Raw genomic sequence first — 18866 nt, 5'->3', positions numbered from 1 at the left:
GTCGAGCTTCAAAACGATACTGTTCTCATGAAAATCCGTCGCCTCTGTCGAAAGTTTTAGGCAGACATACAAACATACATACATACATGCATTTAAACAGACAGGTAAGATTTATATTATATAGATTACGAGGAATCATTTGCCCGGTGGACTAATTTGCAAAAAACAATTAAAAAATAATAATGTTAATTCATCCAATTCAGTCTGTGTTTGTTTACAATATCACGTCAGCTGACGATCTTAAAAATATTCTTATCTTATAGATAGAAAAGAAGAATTTTTACAGGGGAATATTTTACGTTACACTGGCCAAGGTTACACCGGTGTAACATAAAATATTCCTCTATAATAATTATTTTTTTTATCTACAAGAGAAGAAAGACTATTTTTATTTTAATATCGGATTTTTTTGCTGGATGAATTTCTGTACAAAACATATCTAAGAACGTTGCCAGGAATACAAATTACCTTTGTGTGAAATTTGCAGAAGATAGGCTCAGCCGTTTTGGAACCTATTAAGAAGAATCTCTCTCTCTCTCTCTCTCTCTCTCTCTCTCTCTCTCTCTCTCACACACACACACAGAGTGACTAATTTTATTTATTTATTTTCCAAAAGACAATTGAACCATCAAGGAACTAAATTTATAGTAACTTTGTGAAGAAAAAAATGGTAAAGATATATATATATATATATATATATATATATATATATATATATATATATATATATATATATATATATATATATAAAATGTTATATCATTTGAATTACTTTAACTACTGTTTTTATTCTGGCGATTATTTTCACAAAGTTTCGGTCATTGTGACCCCTAATCATCTTTTTAAAGTCTGGAATTTTTATGTTGAACTCTAGAACGTATACAGAATTTCAAACTGAAACATGTCTCTAATTTCCGGGGGCTAAATTGTTCTCGTTCCGTCAGCCATGATCTGTTGGAAGTGTTAAGTAGTTTGTCTTTATTCTTAGTTATTATCGCCTGTATTAAGGATTGAACCTTCAACAACCAAAAGACTGTATCGTAGAATAGCTTGATACTTAATGCCTTTATTTATTGTGCCACAAAACCAAGGTGAGAGTAGTAGCCAGAAATAATGCAAATAATTCAAATTATTAATCCTTATCTAAAAAAAAAAAATGTCAAAATATAAGAAAAAAAATGATGTTTGAAAACTTTGAGATCATCACTATAGTGATAACTAACCATTACATAAAGAAAACGATGAAAATGTAGTTATTTTTTATTGTATGAAGGAGGAGTTTGTTAAAAGACAATTCAATTATCAAGATACTTGATTCATACCTAATAATTCATAACAATATATATATATATATATATATATATATATATATCTGATATATCAGATATAAACATCTGATTGATATATATATATATATATATATATATATATATATATATAGGGTGTCCCAAAAGAAGCTGACGGATTTTAAATTTGATTAACCTCCTCAGTATTTAAGTTATGCTTACCAATTTTCACATGTAGGTAGATGAGCCTCTCCGTGATTTTTTTTGAGATATAGTAAGATATCATAGTGTACTTATTCTAATTTTATTTATTTATTTTTAAAAAAAGAGATGACATGCGAATATGCGTATGCGCATGGCTCAGAGGCTAAGTAATGAGGGTGAAGAGTTGTATATTTTGGTTTCGATTCTAGCTGATGGCACGCAAGTCATGTATATAATTTTTTTTATTTCTGATCTCACTCCTAATATTAGGTTCAATATAATAATAAAGATGTAATCTGTATAAATTAAAATGTCATATTTCAACGTATTTACGACCGGGCAACGCCGGGCGGCTTAGTAAACAATAAAATACGTGATTATTTTTGTGATTTTGTTTTATAAATGGCAATTCAGTTATCTCATTAGCTTTTTTGGCTAGGATCAAAGGATAGTATCTAATTTGATGTTTCACTTAATCTATTCTGTACTTAGTTAACGAAGGAGAAATCTTTCTAGACTGAGGCGATTTTTTTGTCACCATTCAGAGTGCCCTTTTGGGGAGGGAGCTGGCATTTCCCAACATTTAAAACAGACTTTGTGTCTAACTTTACCCTCGTGGGGAGGTAAGTATTTCTTTTTTCTCCCCTTGGTAAAAGAAGAAGAAATGTTTCTAGATTGAAGTAATAACTGTTATCCTCTTGATATTTTGGCTAGGAGCAAAGTGTAGTGTCTGTTCTGATACGACACTTCGTTTTTTTTCTGTCCTCATACAGTGAAGAGGAAATCCTTCTAGATTGAAGCAATCAAAATTTTTCTTTCATTATCTCTTTTAGGGGGAACTGAATCCCCCCTCCCCATACACACACATACAAAAAAAAAAAATTAAAAAAAAAAAGAAAAACGGAGAAATCCTTTTAAACTGAGGATATATATATATATTTTTTGTCTCAATCCAGCTTGCCCCTTTTTAAGGGAGCTAGAATTTGCTCACATTAAAAACAGACTCTGCCCTCATGGGGAGGTAAGTAAATAGGGACAAATAACTGTTATCTTCTTGGTTCTTTTACTAGGAGCAAAGCGTAGTATCTGTCTAATACTATGCTTCATCTTTTCTGTTCTTGGTCGAAGAAGAAGAAATCCTTCTAGACTGAGGTAATTTAATTTTTTTTTGTCTCATTCCAAAGTGCTCCTTACGGAGAAGCTAAATCTCCTCTATAAAAATGAACTTGTTTCTTACTCTGTTCTCGTGAGGAGGCATGTAAGTGGGAACAATTCAGTTATCAAGAAATTGGCTGGATAAGTCTGATCAAAGTGTAGTATCTGTTCTGATGCTACACTCAAGCTAATTTGTCCTTAGTTACACGCATTAAAAACGACCTTGTGTCACAGCTTGCGCTCGTGGGGAAGCAAACAAACAGCAATGATAGTCTGATAATTTGATAAACAAAAAATGTAAACAAAAATATCCAGGAAATAATCTATGGTTACGTAAAATCATCACTATAATACGAACCATAAACCAGTAACTAAACCAAAGGCAATAAAATTGTAGTTAGTCAAGGTTTTTTTGTTTGTTTGTTTTTAGAGAATGGTGATAATATCAATAAGAGTCTTTTTTTTTTTTTTTTTTTCATCACAATTAATGATGTGATCAAACGGAATTCGCAATAACTCCAACAAAAACAATGAAGTCTCCTATTGTGTCTCCGCGTTTTTCTCACGACTACTGCAGCGACTACGGACAACGATAACTTAATTATGAGTAATTAACATTGGAGATCAAAGTTTTAACTTTGTTTATCGAGTTTCTAGTAATGAATAAAATTAAAGTACAAAAGGAAAACCTTACATAATGCGTAAAAGAGGAGTACAACCTTGTGAAATGAGAGTAAAATCAATAAGGAGTTAAAATAACTAAATAAAAGGACAGCTATTAATCAAGAGAGAGTAAAAAAAAAAAAAATTACATTATCCAAAAACAGTTGTACTATCAATATATATATATATATATATATATATATATATATATATATATATATATATATATATATATATATGATTAGGTTTGTTTTTTTTTTTTTTTGGAAAAAGAAATCCGGCAGAGTGCCCAATTAAAAGGAAAATCCGAAATATAAGAGCATATTTATATTTTGTGTACAGAAAGTTGTTAGATGAGACAAATCATTGGTACCGTCGGTTTCAAGCCCGAGATGAGTATTGGCTGAAAAGAGCTTGGTATGGATATCTTAAACGGTCCTAATTATCGGGCTTGAAACCGACGGTACCAATGACTTGTCTCATCTAACAACTCTCTGTACACAAAATACAATATATATATATATATATATATATATATATATATATATACTCTTTAAAACTGTAAGCGCGCAGTGTCTATAGTACAAAAACAGGAGTCTTGGAAAACCTTACATAATGCGTAAGAAGAGGAGTACAGCCTTGTGAAGTGAAAGAGAAAATGAATAAGGAGTTTAAAAAATTAAAAAGACAGTTATTAATCAAGAGGACTAAAAGTGCTTCCCCCATCCCCAAATACATTTTCCATTAAAAAAAGTTGTACTTTAAAAGTAAAGAAAAAAAAATTATATTTGCAGGTTTTTCTTTAAAACTGCAAGTGAATAGTGCCTATACTACAAGACTAGGAGTCTTGAAAAACCTTAGCTAATGCATAACAGAGGAGTACAACCTTGTGAAAGGAAAGAGGGTAAAATCAATAAGGAGTAAAAAAAACAAAACAAAAAAAACGCAATTATTAATCCAAGAGGAGTTTATATGCACCTCCGAAAAATACATTTCCTATAAAAGAAAGTTGTACTTTAAAAGTATAGAAAAAAAATCTATATTTGCAGGTTTCTCTTTAAAAGTCTAAGCGTGTAGAGCGCCTATTCATCCTCTCCCTGCAGAGAGAACTATTAGCCTAGATTCTAGGTATTGCAGTACCCAAACCAGACTTTAAACTATGTGTGTGTCCGTGTGTGCATGCGGTTAATTAGGAAAATGCAGCCTTCTTTAGTAAAAAGGGGCAGAGGGCAGGGGCCTGTCGCCATTCCATGTGAAGCACATCAGCCACTGGCTAGAGCAAGGGGCAGCCATTACACACACAACATACTTGGTAGGACTACAGTCGGGGTTTTTCTACTCTCCCTTCTTTCCCTTATAACGCGCTCACTCCTTCTCGCTGTTCATTCTCCTCCCTTCGGAGTTGTCGCTCTACATCTCTCTATATCCCTACTCTTCATCTGTCCCTCTTTATGTTGAGTGTCTCCCTGTCCCTCTCTGCTGATCCACAACAGAGCTACGCACCCGCTTCCGCGCATGCATGCACGCACCCTTTTGCTGGTAGGAAAAGGCAGCGGTAGTAATAGCAGTATACTACACGGGATCACTTCGCAACGCGGACTCTATTGGATGCAGCAAAATAAGGTGAGATTATTGTTATTGTTATGATTTTTTTTTTTCCATCTCTTTGAAATTTTAATTTTTGAAACGTTAATTAAATATGAAAAATGCAAAACTCTGATTGCTTTATATTTCTGTTTGAACATTTCCAAGAACAAAACCCGTTCAAATCTTAAAACACAAGAAAATTGTCTTCGAGTTTGAAATACACCCCTTCCATACCAGCTATAATCAATATTCCCGCCTCTGAGTCGGTTAACGGACTTGAAATTAGAGATATCTTTTTTTCTTCTTCTTTAAAAAGATATAACTATTTCACTATTGATTTTAGACACAATTTTATTCATTTAAATACTATATTTTCTACTTTTAATACAGTCATTAAATAGTTAAAAGAAATGCATGTTTTTACGGGGTTTTCCCCGCGAACGCTGCGCAGGAAAATGAAATTCAAATACATCCTCGCATTTATCCATGCTGAAAAATATTCCGCTAGAGAATCTCAGCTTCTGCGGCATTTGTCAATATTTACAATTTGCAAAAGCTGAAATCCGGTTTTACCAAATGCCATATTTATATGCGAATGTTTGCATATCAGACTTTATTAAAAGAAACCACTCATATTCCTTTGCTTATATCTGCTTGCATGTTTATACCAAATTCAAATATGTAAATAAATAGATGCAATTTGCATATATTTTTGTATATGGTTATTATCATATGTATTTTTTTTTGTGTTTTTTGTTTTTATTTATAATTTGACTGAGTTTCTTTATCAACTGTCATGTCATTAGCTGCAATTATTATGATGTCGTTGAAATATAAACAAATAATAAACGTTTATAAATTTATTTATCTTACATGTTATGTAAATTGTTTATTAGATTTTAGAAAAAAAACATTTTTTTTTAATTTAAAAACAAATTGTTTGAATTATTTTTTACTTGTAACTAATTTTGCATCTAATATATATAAGCAGGAAAATAATTTAGCATACCTATATTGAATACAATTTCTAATGAAATCAATCCCTTTTTTTTTCTCTCTCAAGAAAATGGCTGAAAAAGAAAACTTAATTTTTCTTAAAGATTAAAAAGTAAATAATTTAGTTTTATATTTATAATTGAGAAGTTACATCTATTTAAAATAAATAGAATAGCAAGATTATTTAAACAAATTTTTGTTCAATTTACATTATAAATTTTATAATTCAAAAAATATTTTGGTTGAATTAAGTTTTATTTGGATTATAAATTTTTAATGTTATTTGTCTTCTGTTTGGATATAAAATATATCTATAAATTTTTGTTCAATTTACATTATAAATTTTATAATTCAAAAAATATTTTGGTTGAATTAAGTTTTATTTGGATTATAAATTTTTAATGTTATTTGTCTTCTGTTTGGATATAAAGTATATCTATAAATTTTTGGGTTTTTTGTTTTGTTTTTGTTTTTTTTTTCATTAAATAACCAATCTTTACCATTTCATTTTTCATCCGTTTGAAACTGTATTTTATGTAAAAAAAATAATAATTGTGAGAAAAATGATTAAACTCTATTGTAGAATATAAAAAGCTATAAAAAATGATGGATACTTTTTATCTAATTTTAATTTATTTTCATTTTTCTTTTCTGTTGTGTAATTTAAAATATATAATATTTTGGTTTTCTTGAAAGTCGTATTATTGGTTGAGTAGTATGTTTATAAATGTGTGTTGTGTATTAATCGAGAATGTAGTAGGGACCATTTTACAATTTGTATTTTTATTTGAAGGAATACAACGTTTTTTTTTTTAATTTTTGTAAACTTAATTTGCATATATAAATACATAAGGATGTATGCATTATACTGAAAAAAATTAATACTTATTTTTTTAAAAGAAAAAGCTATTGAAAAAGAACATAATTTTAATTTTAATTTATTTAAGTTTCCTTTTAAACTTTTTGGATTGTTTTGTATTTTATATTATTTATGTTTGTTTTTGTATACAATTTTATTAATGATATATTTGCAGTGTGTAGGGATCTAAATATTTCAGTGATAAACCTTCACAAACTCTTTAATATAGATGGGGAAAAATCTCTTTGTAATTTTTAAAAATTAATTAAAAAATGTTTATAAAAAACAGATTTACTTGTAAAAAAAAAACAAAAAACAAAACATGAGCATGTCTATATTGATCTTCATTTGTATTTAGAACATAAATTCCTTTTTTTATTTTTCTCAAGAAAATGGCTAAAAAGAAAACTTCTTTTTCTTAAATTTCTTAAAAAGTAAACAAATTACAAACTTATTATTTCCAGGTGAAGTTTTACATTTATCTCCAATTGAAAAAAAATATATATATTAATCCGTAATTTTTATTCATTGTAAATAGTCAACGTGGACAGTGTGACATATACCTCAAGTTTATGCATAAATAAATAAACAAATGTTATTATTCAATTCTATTAATAACCTGTTTAAGTTTAATTCATTATTTTAAATATTTTGATAATTGAGTCTTGAAGTTTAGAGATGGTTAATCAAAAATTCTGACCATTTTTTTTTTTTTTTTTTTGCAAATCCTTCCTGCACCTAATACTGGAATATGGAGAATAAACTACCCTGACTCTGAAATAGTAGGGAGCTTAGAAATGTTTCCACACAACTCGAACATGCTATCATCTTATTGGTTGATTGCTTGGCTCTCCTTTTTCGCCTGGCTTCTTGCGTGCGTGCGCACGCGAGCATTTTATAAACAACTTCTGTTTATAATTTATGCTCTTAACAAATAACCATTTCTTGGTAGGACCCAACCGTACATCTAAAACCTATATGATTGGGACTGAACCGTACATCAAAAACTTATATGATTGCAAAGATAGTTTTCTTTCAATTGTTTTCTGTTTTTTAAAACCTTACAATTTTTTTAAAAATAAAAATAATAACAAGAAAGTATTTTACATATTTTAGTGTTAGCTAACAGATTAATTTTTATCTATAAATAAGATTTTTGGTTGGCTCTTGTTAAAGTTGAAGGTTTTGATTAATTAATGAATTTAAAAACTGATGTTTTCTTAATGCTGCATGTTAGAAATAATAGTTTTGGATAAAACTGAACCAAAGAACATAATTATTTTTGTTTCCTTTTTTTTATTTCTATCTTTTTGACGCTTTACACAAAAAAAGGTGAAAATGATTTTGATATTTTTGATTTAGTATAATATTTGCGTTAGCTAACTTAGTAATCTTGTACACAAACAGTATTCCTGTTAGCTCTTGACAAAATAGGGATTTGCAAAAAACAATGTGGGGCTCAGATTAACCGAAGCAACTGGTGAATATATATATACACACGCAGGCTCCTTCAGTCTTTGACAGACTATGGATACCCACGTAGAGGTGCTTGCGCATGCAATTTTTGTAGCAAGAGGTGTGCAATCTCCAACCACACCTCTCTTGAGTCGACATTGTTAAATACCAGTGGCAAGTGAAGCGTATGTACAGGACGACTGGAAACAAATGCCGGGATAAGCGGAATGCACATACAGCGCCTAGAATTCCCAAATGGTCACCCATCTGGTACTAACCAGGCTCAACGTTGCTTAACTTCGGTGATCTGACTAGAACCAATGTGTTAATGCGACAATATATATATATATATATATATATATATATGCCTCTGTTCAGTCTCAAGAGACAATGAACACCTCTGTAGGGGTAGCTGCGTGCGTAATCGTGAGGCAAAGGTTGCGCAATCTCCAACTACACCTTTCCTGAATCGGCACCGCTTGGGTTCAATGGCAAGGAGAGGCCAAAGATTGACTGGAGACAATGCCGAGATAAGCAGAGAGCACATACAATACCTGAAATTCCCAAATGATCACCCATTAACTGACCAGGCTTAACATTGTTTAATATATATATGTGTGTGTGTGTATGTGTGCGTATATATGTATGTATGTATGTATGTATGTATACTAAATATATATATATATGTGTGTGTGTGTATGTGTGTGTATATGTATGTATGTGTACTAAATATATATATATGTGTGTGTATATGTATGTATGTATACTAAATATATATATGTGTGTGTGTGTGTGTGTGTATATCTATGTATGTATACTAAATATATATATGTATGTATGTATACTAAATATATATATGTGTGTGTGTGTATATGTATGTATGTATACTAAATATATATATATGTGTGTGTATGTATGTATGTATACTAAATATATATATATGTGTGTGTGTGTATGTATGTATACTAAATATATATATATATGTGTGTGTGTGTGTATATGTATGTATGTATACTAAATATATATATATATGTGTGTGTGTATATGTATGTATGTATACTAAATATATATATATGTGTGTGTGCGTGTATATGTATGTATACTAAATATATATATGTGTGTGTGTGCATATGTATGTATGTATGTATGTATACTAAATATATATATATATGTATGTATGTATGTATGTATGTATACTAAATATATATATATATATGTATGTATGTATACTAAATATATATATATATATGTATGTATGTATGTATGTATACTAAATATATATATATATATGTATGTATGTATGTATGTATACTAAATATATATATGTATGTATGTATGTATGTATGTATGTATACTAAAGGGTATTTAAAGAATATTGAAGGACTCTTTATATAGAGACTTACGAAGATAAACGAAGCACATGTATTATTGGAGCATAAATATTAGTGATGGGACGATTCCAATATTTTTCCCGATTCTGTACTATATTCCCGATTCCAATACAATTACCGATTCCGATTCTCTATAAATCTCTAATTATTTAACTACAAGATTGTTAATTTCCCTAATTTTCGTAAAAAACATGTTAAATATGCAGATATTTTCCTAAACATCAAAATACATTTGTGGAGGATGATCTATCGATTTTAGTTTTACTGGTAATTTAAAATCAATAAATATTTATTATTTTATCATTATTACCAGCAATGAAAGATTTTACTTTAAACAAAATGAAATTTAAAAAAAAAGACAAAAGAATCATTTTGGCATCAGAAAATAGGCATCAATTTTTCCGATTCCAAAATCCATGCCAATACCTCATAATCTTCCGATTTTTCCGATTCCCAATTCAGATTAATCGTCCCAGCACTAATAAATATATAAAGAAACTTATAGATGAAATAAAATGAATATAAGTATATAAGAATTTATTTGTTAGTTCAACCATGAAAAAAAAAAAAAGAAACATCAATGGGAAGAGGTGCTATATGTGCTCTTTATACCTAGGCATTTTGAAACCTAACGCTTCTCATCAGAAGAGGAGAATGGCACTAGGTAACAGATATAGAAAAATGCGACATCTAGCTTAGGGTACATTAGAAAGAAAATTTTAAAATAAAATGAGAAATCAAGAAGAGAGTAGGGAGATGGAAATTGTCATTGAATAAGAAGGAGGATATATTGAAGATCGAGAGAAGCTTAATTATTGAGTAAGATCTGAAACAGTGCTGTACAGTGTAAGCGGTAATATAAAAAAATGAGACGAACGCCTTGGGAGAAATAGAGGGAGATGTGTCAATGGACATAATGTGGGATGAGCTAGAGGGATTAGGAAGAGGAGAACAAATATATATATATATATATATATATATATATATATATATATATATATATATATATATATATATATATATATATATACTAGCGTTTCAGCCCGGCGTTGCTAGGGTGTTTGGAGGTGTATGTTGAGCCAAAAAAAAAAAAAAAAAAGCGGTCATTTTTTTTTAACTTTGACCCCTATTATGACCCCCCTCAACATTTACTTTTTTGGGCTCAAATCAAGTTATTAAGTTAGATCCATGTCCAAGGAACCTATATCTAAAATTTCAAGTGTTTAGACCAAAAATTGTCGGAGGAGTTTGATAGAGTTCTCAAAGGTCAAATCGTTGAACTTTGACCTCTTAACAGCCAAATTTCTTGCCGAAAACCGACCACAAAGATTTTCCCAAATCTCAGTACCCTGTACATCAAATTTCGAGTCTGCAGACTGAAAATTGACAGAGTTATTGCGTAAGAAAATATACATAGACACACACACAGACGCGTTCACTTTTATATATATAATAGATATATACATTTGTAATATCCTTTTTTATGTAATCGGCGTACATAAGAACGCAGCAGAGTTTAAAGTGACATTTCACTCTTCGTGAAATACAGGATTATCAATAAATATCAAGAAACTAGCACCTGTTATCAAAACCAGTATTAGTAAGTACATAGATGTTGCTGTCTATCTATATACCTATCTGCTTATATAATAGATCTATCCAAATTTATTTATCTATCCATGTAAATCTCTATATTTTTATCTGCCCAAATATATCTGCATATATATCCATATAAATCGATACTTATATATCTTGCCATATCTACGTCTATATACTTATTTCTCTCTATTTATATATCTCTACATCTCTCGCACATATATATATATATATATATATATATATATATATATATATATATATATATAATAAAAATTACAAAAATAGGACTATCCACTTATCTTGTGTTTCCACTTATCCTGTGTTTCCTTTTTTTAAATTAAACGTTTTTAACTCTTTTTCAAGATGTCTTTTAACATGTTTTATTAATCATTTGTTCATATATATATATATATATAATCTGTCAGTCTCTCTTTCTCTTCCTATCTCTCTCTCTCTCTCTCTCTCTCTCTCTATATATATATATATATATATATATATATATATATATATATATATAATGTCCATATCTATATCGATTTATATATTAATCTTTCTCTACCGCTATTATACATCGACCTCTTCCTATCCATCTCACTTTATAAACCTATCAATCCATAACTATCTCTAATTAAAAACCTATTATTCCATACCTATCACAATTTATAAACCTATCAATCCATGTATATTTTTATTTATAAACCTATCAGTTCAATATCTATCTCTATTTATAAACCTTTCGGTCAATATCTATCATTTATTTATAAATCCATAAATCCATAGATATGTGTATTTATAAACATATTAATCCATCTGTAACTCTATTTATAAATATCTAATTCTATTTATAAACATATTAGTCCATGTCTAACTCTATTTATAAATATTTAACTCTATTTATAAATATTTAACTCTATTTATATCTCTATTTATAAACTTATCAATCCATATCTATGTCAATGTATAAACCTATTAGTCCATTTTTATTTCTATTTATAAACCTATCTCTTTATATCTATTTTTATTTATGAACTTATCAGTCTATATCTATCTCTTTTTATAAACCTATTAACCCATATTTATCGCTATAAACTTACAAATCCATATTTATTTCTATTCATAAACCTATCAGTCTATATCTATATATCTATAAAGGTGAACGTGGCCGTGTGTGTGTCTGTGTACATTTTCCTTCGTAATAACTCTGTCAATTTTCAGTCTACAGACTCGAATTTTATATACAGGGTACTGAGATTTGGGAAAATCTATGTGATCGGTTTTCAGCCAAAAATTTGGCTGTTAAGGGGTCAAAGTTCAACGATTTGACCATTGAAAACTCTACCAAACTCCTCCGCCAATTTTGGGTCTAAACACTTGAAATTTCAGATATAGGTTCCTTGGAAATGGATCTAACTTAATAACTCGATTTGAGCCCAGAACAATAAATTTTAAGGGGCCATAATAGGGGCCAAAATTTAGAAAAAAATGACCGCTTTTTTTTTTTTTTTTTTTTTTGCTCAGCATACACCTCCAAACACCCCGGCAACGCCGGGCTGAAATTCTAGTATATCTATATTTATAAACTTTTCTCCACATTTATCTCTAAATATAAACATATCAATCCATATATATCTTTATTTATAAACGTATCAGTCTATATCTTTCTCTATTTATGAACATATCTCTCGATATCTTTCTCTATTCATAAACACATCTCTCTATATCTTTCTCTATTCATAAACACATCTCTCGATATCTTTCTCTATTCATAAACACATCTCTCGATATCTTTCTCTATTCATAAACACATCTCTCTATATCTTTCTCTATTCATAAACACATCTCTCTATATCTTTCTCTATTCATAAACACATCTCTCTATATCTTTCTCTATTCATAAACACATCTCTCTATATCTTTCTCTATTCATAAACACATCTCTCGATATCTTTCTCTATTCATAAACACATCTCTCTATATCTTTCTCTATTCATAAACACATCTCTCTATATCTTTCTCTATTCATAAACACATCTCTCGATATCTTTCTCTATCCATAAACACATCTCTCTATATCTTTCTCTATCCATAAACACATCTCTCTATATCTTTCTCTATCCATAAACACATCTCTCTATATCTTTCTCTATCCATAAACACATCTCTCTATATCTTTCTCTATTCATAAACACATCTCTCGATATCTTTCTCTATTCATAAACACATCTCTCGATATCTTTCTCTATTCATAAACACATCTCTCGATATCTTTCTCTATTCATAAACACATCTCTCTATATCTTTCTCTATCCATAAACACATCTCTCTATATCTTTCTCTATTCATAAACACATCTCTCTATATCTTTCTCTATTCATAAACACATCTCTCTATATCTTTCTCTATTCATAAACACATCTCTCTATATCTTTCTCTATTCATAAACACATCTCTCGATATCTTTCTCTATTCATAAACACATCTCTCTATATCTTTCTCTATTCATAAACACATCTCTCGATATCTTTCTCTATTCATAAACACATCTCTCTATATCTTTCTCTATTCATAAACACATCTCTCTATATCTTTCTCTATTTTATAACATATCTCTCCTTATTTATCTCTATTCATAAACTTATCAGTCCATATATATATATATTAATTCATAAACTTATCAGTTTATATCTATCTTTATTCATAAACATGTCTCTTTATATCTATCTATTTATAAACGTATCTATCCATATCTACTATTTATAAACCTTACACTCTCTAGCTGTTTTTATTTTTAAACTTTTCTCTCTATATTTAGTTCTATTTATAAACCTCTCAGTGCATGTCTATCTTTATTTATAAAGCTATCCCTCCACATCTGTTGCTATAAACATATCTACCTGTTTATATTTTTCTTTTTGCGAAGTCATCTTTATATCTATATATCTGCTGGTGTTCTGATCTGATATAAATTTTTGATTTAATTTCGCTTGTGCAATGAACATCTCCATGACAAATGGATGTTTCTATGAGCTTGCGTAGCGCAACGCAGACCTCCATTTTTCTAAATAAATACAACCATTATTGTTTTGCTTCCGAAAAGCCGTGGCATTGACGTAATGGATACCATTTATGGAATCGGCTGTGCCGGGTTTAAAACTCATTGAATCTATTGTGCTTGTTTTTTTGTTTTTTTTTGTTTCTTTTTTTTGTTTTACTCATGTTCACCCCTTACAAAGCATATCACCACTTGGACGTAAGGGGTTACTAATTGGGGCCATGTCCAGGAAAGGTTAACAAGATATTTGTTTACGTTACATTTAAACTTCTGCATATCAGTACAGCCAGGGAAGCAGGCAGCAAGAAGGGAATTCCAAAGTCTGGCTGTTCGAAGGAAGAAACTATTAGAATAGAAAGCTTTCTGGCATTTAGGGACAACAACAGTGAAGGGGTGAGATCTTATTGCTAAGCGGGTTTGTCGGGGATATGTACGTCGAGGGGGTACAAGTGAACATCCTCCATTAAAATATTTGTAAAACAGGCACAGTGATGCAACAGTGTGGCGATGAGACAGGGGCTGAAGCTTAGTTGATAAAGTGGGGCCGATTAGATTGAAAACTCTTTTTTGGATGCTATCCAAGATGGGAGAGGCCAGGGGTAGATGCTCCAGCCCAGATGTGGCAACAATACTCCATGCATGGGCGAATGGTGGCCTTGTAAACGTACAGGATACTCTCAGGTGTGAGTAGTCGTCTTTCTTTCTGAGAGAAAGGAAGAAATTTAAAATAGGGAATAGGGGAACGTACATAAATACTGTTGGGAAAGTTTTGCACCAGTCGTGGAAAGATGACACCTTGTGTTTAACTAAGCATATACAATTCGTGTTTTTTGTATGCAAATCAAAATACCGCAAGATGTAAACAAACAGTAGCATGTGGATTACTTGTATTCGTGAAGATGCATTAATCTCTCAATTCAAATGAAACTAGATATGTGTATGTGTCTGCATATAAAATTAACCCATAAATTAATTATCCGATCATAATGAATTACTAACGCAACTGCTAGACGCGAGGGTGGGCCATGTAGGCTATATTAGTTTCATGCAAAGGTGGTGGAAGCTCTTTGTGAACGTTCAGATACCTCCAATTTCTGTAAAAAAAAAAAAAAAAAAAAAAAATTAACCAATGGTTTAATTTATAAATATTCAAATTTCTTGTGCAGTATTTTAATGGGGTTTTTATGGAGAAGAAGAGGAGGGCTATAATATGAGCATAACAACTCATTTTAATACTTAACTCTTCCTATTGTTAGACACCTTAGGCACTATTTCCTGAATTTTAATCAAGTTAGGTATATTTACATAAAAGGTTAACTCGTAAACTAATTAACAGATCATTATGAATTACTAATACTATTGCTAGGCGCAAAGGTGGGGAATGTGGGCTATATTTAGTGTCATGCAAAAGGTTGTGGAAACCCTTTCTCCAAAGATTTTAACCAATAGGTCTTAGACATCAATTAATAAATATTACTCAAATTTCACGTGGAGTGTTTTAATGGGCTTTATATGGGGGGGGGTAATATGAGCATAACATCTCATTTTAATATTCAATTCTTTCAATCATTAGACACCAATTAAGCAATATTTCTTTAATTTTATTATATTCTTAAGACCTCTTAAGCTTAAGCCTTAAATTTTAAACATTTTCTAAAATAAAAATCATGTAATAAATTCGGCTGAAAATTGTAATAAAGATTCTTGACATGAGTTAAGTATTATATGTTGAGTTCAGGCTTCATAAGAAGATATAAAACTGGTGCAAGACTTGATTTTTATGTTTCGAAAATTAATTTTACTTGTGCTGGAACGGGTATTATTCCAGTACATATATAAATTTTTATTTATATACACATTATTGGCTACATATATGCATACATGTTAAAGTTAATATTTCTTTCAAAATCCAACTTCCTCTGAACACCAGTTGATGCTGGTAGCCTGAGAAAGTTGGATTTACAAAGAAATCAGAAATAAAATATGTATGCACATATGTAGCCAATATTGTTTGTTGTACAATAATATGGCCGTACTTGTTATTGAGCACTATTTTATAAAAACCAGAGTTTCATTGGATTAAGATCTGGGAACAACAGCAACATAATCCTATATATATATATATATATATATATATATATATATATATATATATATATAGTCTTGGAAGTTTTTTAACAATTAAAACTATATAAAAAAGTTTATTTAATTTTTATATTTTTTTCATTCGTTAGAAAACCATTTAGTCAGAAAGTCATTTACTGCAATCACTGCATCAACTTGCTCTCTCGAATTCACTATAATACTAATGGTAATTTAAGGGATCATCAGTTGTTTACCATGAAGTTAGATATATGTACATGTTTGTATATAAAATTCACCCATAAATAGAGAATAAAACGAGAATTTATATATATATATATATATGTATGTATATATATATATATATATATATATATATATATATATATATATTCAGAATAGGAGAGATTATAGAATTATTTCCACAGCCAAACAACGTCACAGCTCGCAAAAACAATGGTTTGTTGGCTATCATGACTCTTTCGAGCTGCAACGTTGTTTGGCTGTGAAAATAATTTTTTTTTTTTTTTTTTTTTTACATAGGCATCACCACATTATCAAGGCCAAGAGGCCACTCAAGGATAAGGGTTAAAGAGTGTACAGTAGAAATTGGACAATATAGTAATCATTTGTAATGAAAATTTGGTAAATTTGATAACTTATATGGAACGGCTCATCAAGAACTTATTTACGTTAGACTTGAAGACAACCATATTGTAGTCAGCCGGAAAGCAGGAAAACAGAAGACAATTCCACAGGCGTGCAGTTCTAAGAAAGAAGCTCTGTTCATGGAATCTACGTCCAGGTTTAGGCACAGATAAAGAGTGGGGGGAATTATTGATAGTGTTTACAGCTAGACGAGTGTTTCTTGTAAAAGTTTGGCGAGGGGGGACCATAGATTGAAGCTCAGTCGAACACTTTCCATGAAAATAACGATACATCAGAGACAAACTCGCAACATCTCTTCTGTGAGATAGAGGTTGCAAGGAAGAGAAAAGGACATCTCCTACAAGGCTATGAAGTCTATTTTGAACTCTATCAAGGCAGGACAAGTCCTTTCTAGCAGCTCCTGCCCAGATGTGGCAACAGTATTCCATCCTTGGACGTACCTGGCTCTTATATAGATAGAGAATAGCATCAACAGTAAGATATCTACCAGATCGATAGAAAGATCCCACCATTTTTCCAGCGGCCTTGGCAACAGATTTGATGTACGTGTTCCATTTAAGATCAGGAGTAATGGTCAAGCCAAGAAGCTTGTCAAAACCTGAGGCCTCCTGAAGACGAGAGCCATTCATTTCAATTGATGCCAGATGTGGATCAGAATGTTGATGATGTAAAGAGAGAAGCTTGGTTTTAGATGCATTAAAAGTAACCAGCCACTCCTTACCCCATTGTACTATGTGCTCAAGATCAGAGGAGAGAGAATTGGAGAGAACTTGGTCGTTTACTGTCTTAGATGTGCTACCATAAATGGTAGTGTCGTCAGCATAAATGTCTACAAATGATGTAAGGATGTGATTTGGAAGATCATTAATGTAGATCAGGAAAAGAGTTGGGCCCAGGATGGACCCCTGAGGGACACCGGCATTAATACTGTGAGCTTCTGATTTTTGCTCCTCAACTACTACTCTTATGAACCTATCAGAAAGAAATGATTTAATAATTGAGAAGACATTTCCAGCAATACCATAGCTAAAGATCTTATGAAGTAAACCTTTATGCCATACCCTATCAAAGGCCTTAGATATGTCAAGAGCAATTATTTATATATATATATATATATATATATATATATATATATATATATATATATATATATATATAGAGAGAGATAGAATAAATGACAAAATGTTATATTCCAAAATTCATGATGTTGACCATCTTATAATTTATTCCTTTAATTCAGTTGACTTATACAATTCTTGACAGTATCTGTTTCGTAGTGCAAAATCACTTACTTAATTATTATATTAATCAGTGAATCTATTATGCCCTTAATTCATCAGAAGAAATAGCAACAATCAATCCGTCAAAAGGAAATGAAGTGTGATTTGACATGATTAAACTCCGAAAATTGGAAGAGAGACTGCAAATACCTTTTCATTTTTCCATTACGCCATATTGAATTTTTATCAAACAAAGTCATTAAACCCAACTATTCGTACTAACAATTTTAATTAATTTATGAATCTTCTCTCAAAATGTTCTATTTAATAATTAGTAAATTTATTAATTCTAATTTGTGTATACATACTTATGAAAATAATATCAACAAATTATAAACTACTATATATGTTTGTATATACGAAACTAAACTCTCTCTCTCTCTATATATATATATATAAGCCCTTCTCTTTTGGGTCGAGTACTCTTGGGAATTGATATCACCTGTTACTGCTTCAGCATAATGCAAAGCTCTTTGTAAATAAAAAAAAATGGAAAGCTGCGAAAATGGCGGTCAGTGTTTAATCTCATTGCGCACAGCGCCTCTCCCAGTGGCCTGATGGATGGAGTTACTGACCATCAACTCAATG

The 18866-nt window shown here is 30.3% G+C and overlaps 1 protein-coding gene across 1 annotated transcript in view; it reads left to right on the top strand.

The window, feature by feature from the left end:
* Positions 1–1348: 1348 nt before the first annotated feature.
* Positions 1349–18866, top strand: part of LOC145242972 (protocadherin gamma-A3-like) — a 298945-nt gene continuing 281427 nt past the window's right edge. Inside the window, exon 1 of the mRNA XM_080106079.1 lies at positions 1349–4931. The gene's annotated coding sequence lies outside the window, so the exon portion shown is untranslated. The remainder of the gene's footprint in view (positions 4932–18866) is intronic.

Source organism: Euprymna scolopes, chromosome 21 (assembly GCF_053919585.1).
Source record: "Euprymna scolopes isolate OS-2025 chromosome 21, ASM5391958v1, whole genome shotgun sequence".
Taxonomy (NCBI): Eukaryota; Metazoa; Mollusca; class Cephalopoda; order Sepiida; family Sepiolidae; genus Euprymna; species Euprymna scolopes.
This window is presented reverse-complemented; position numbering and strand designations above follow the sequence as displayed.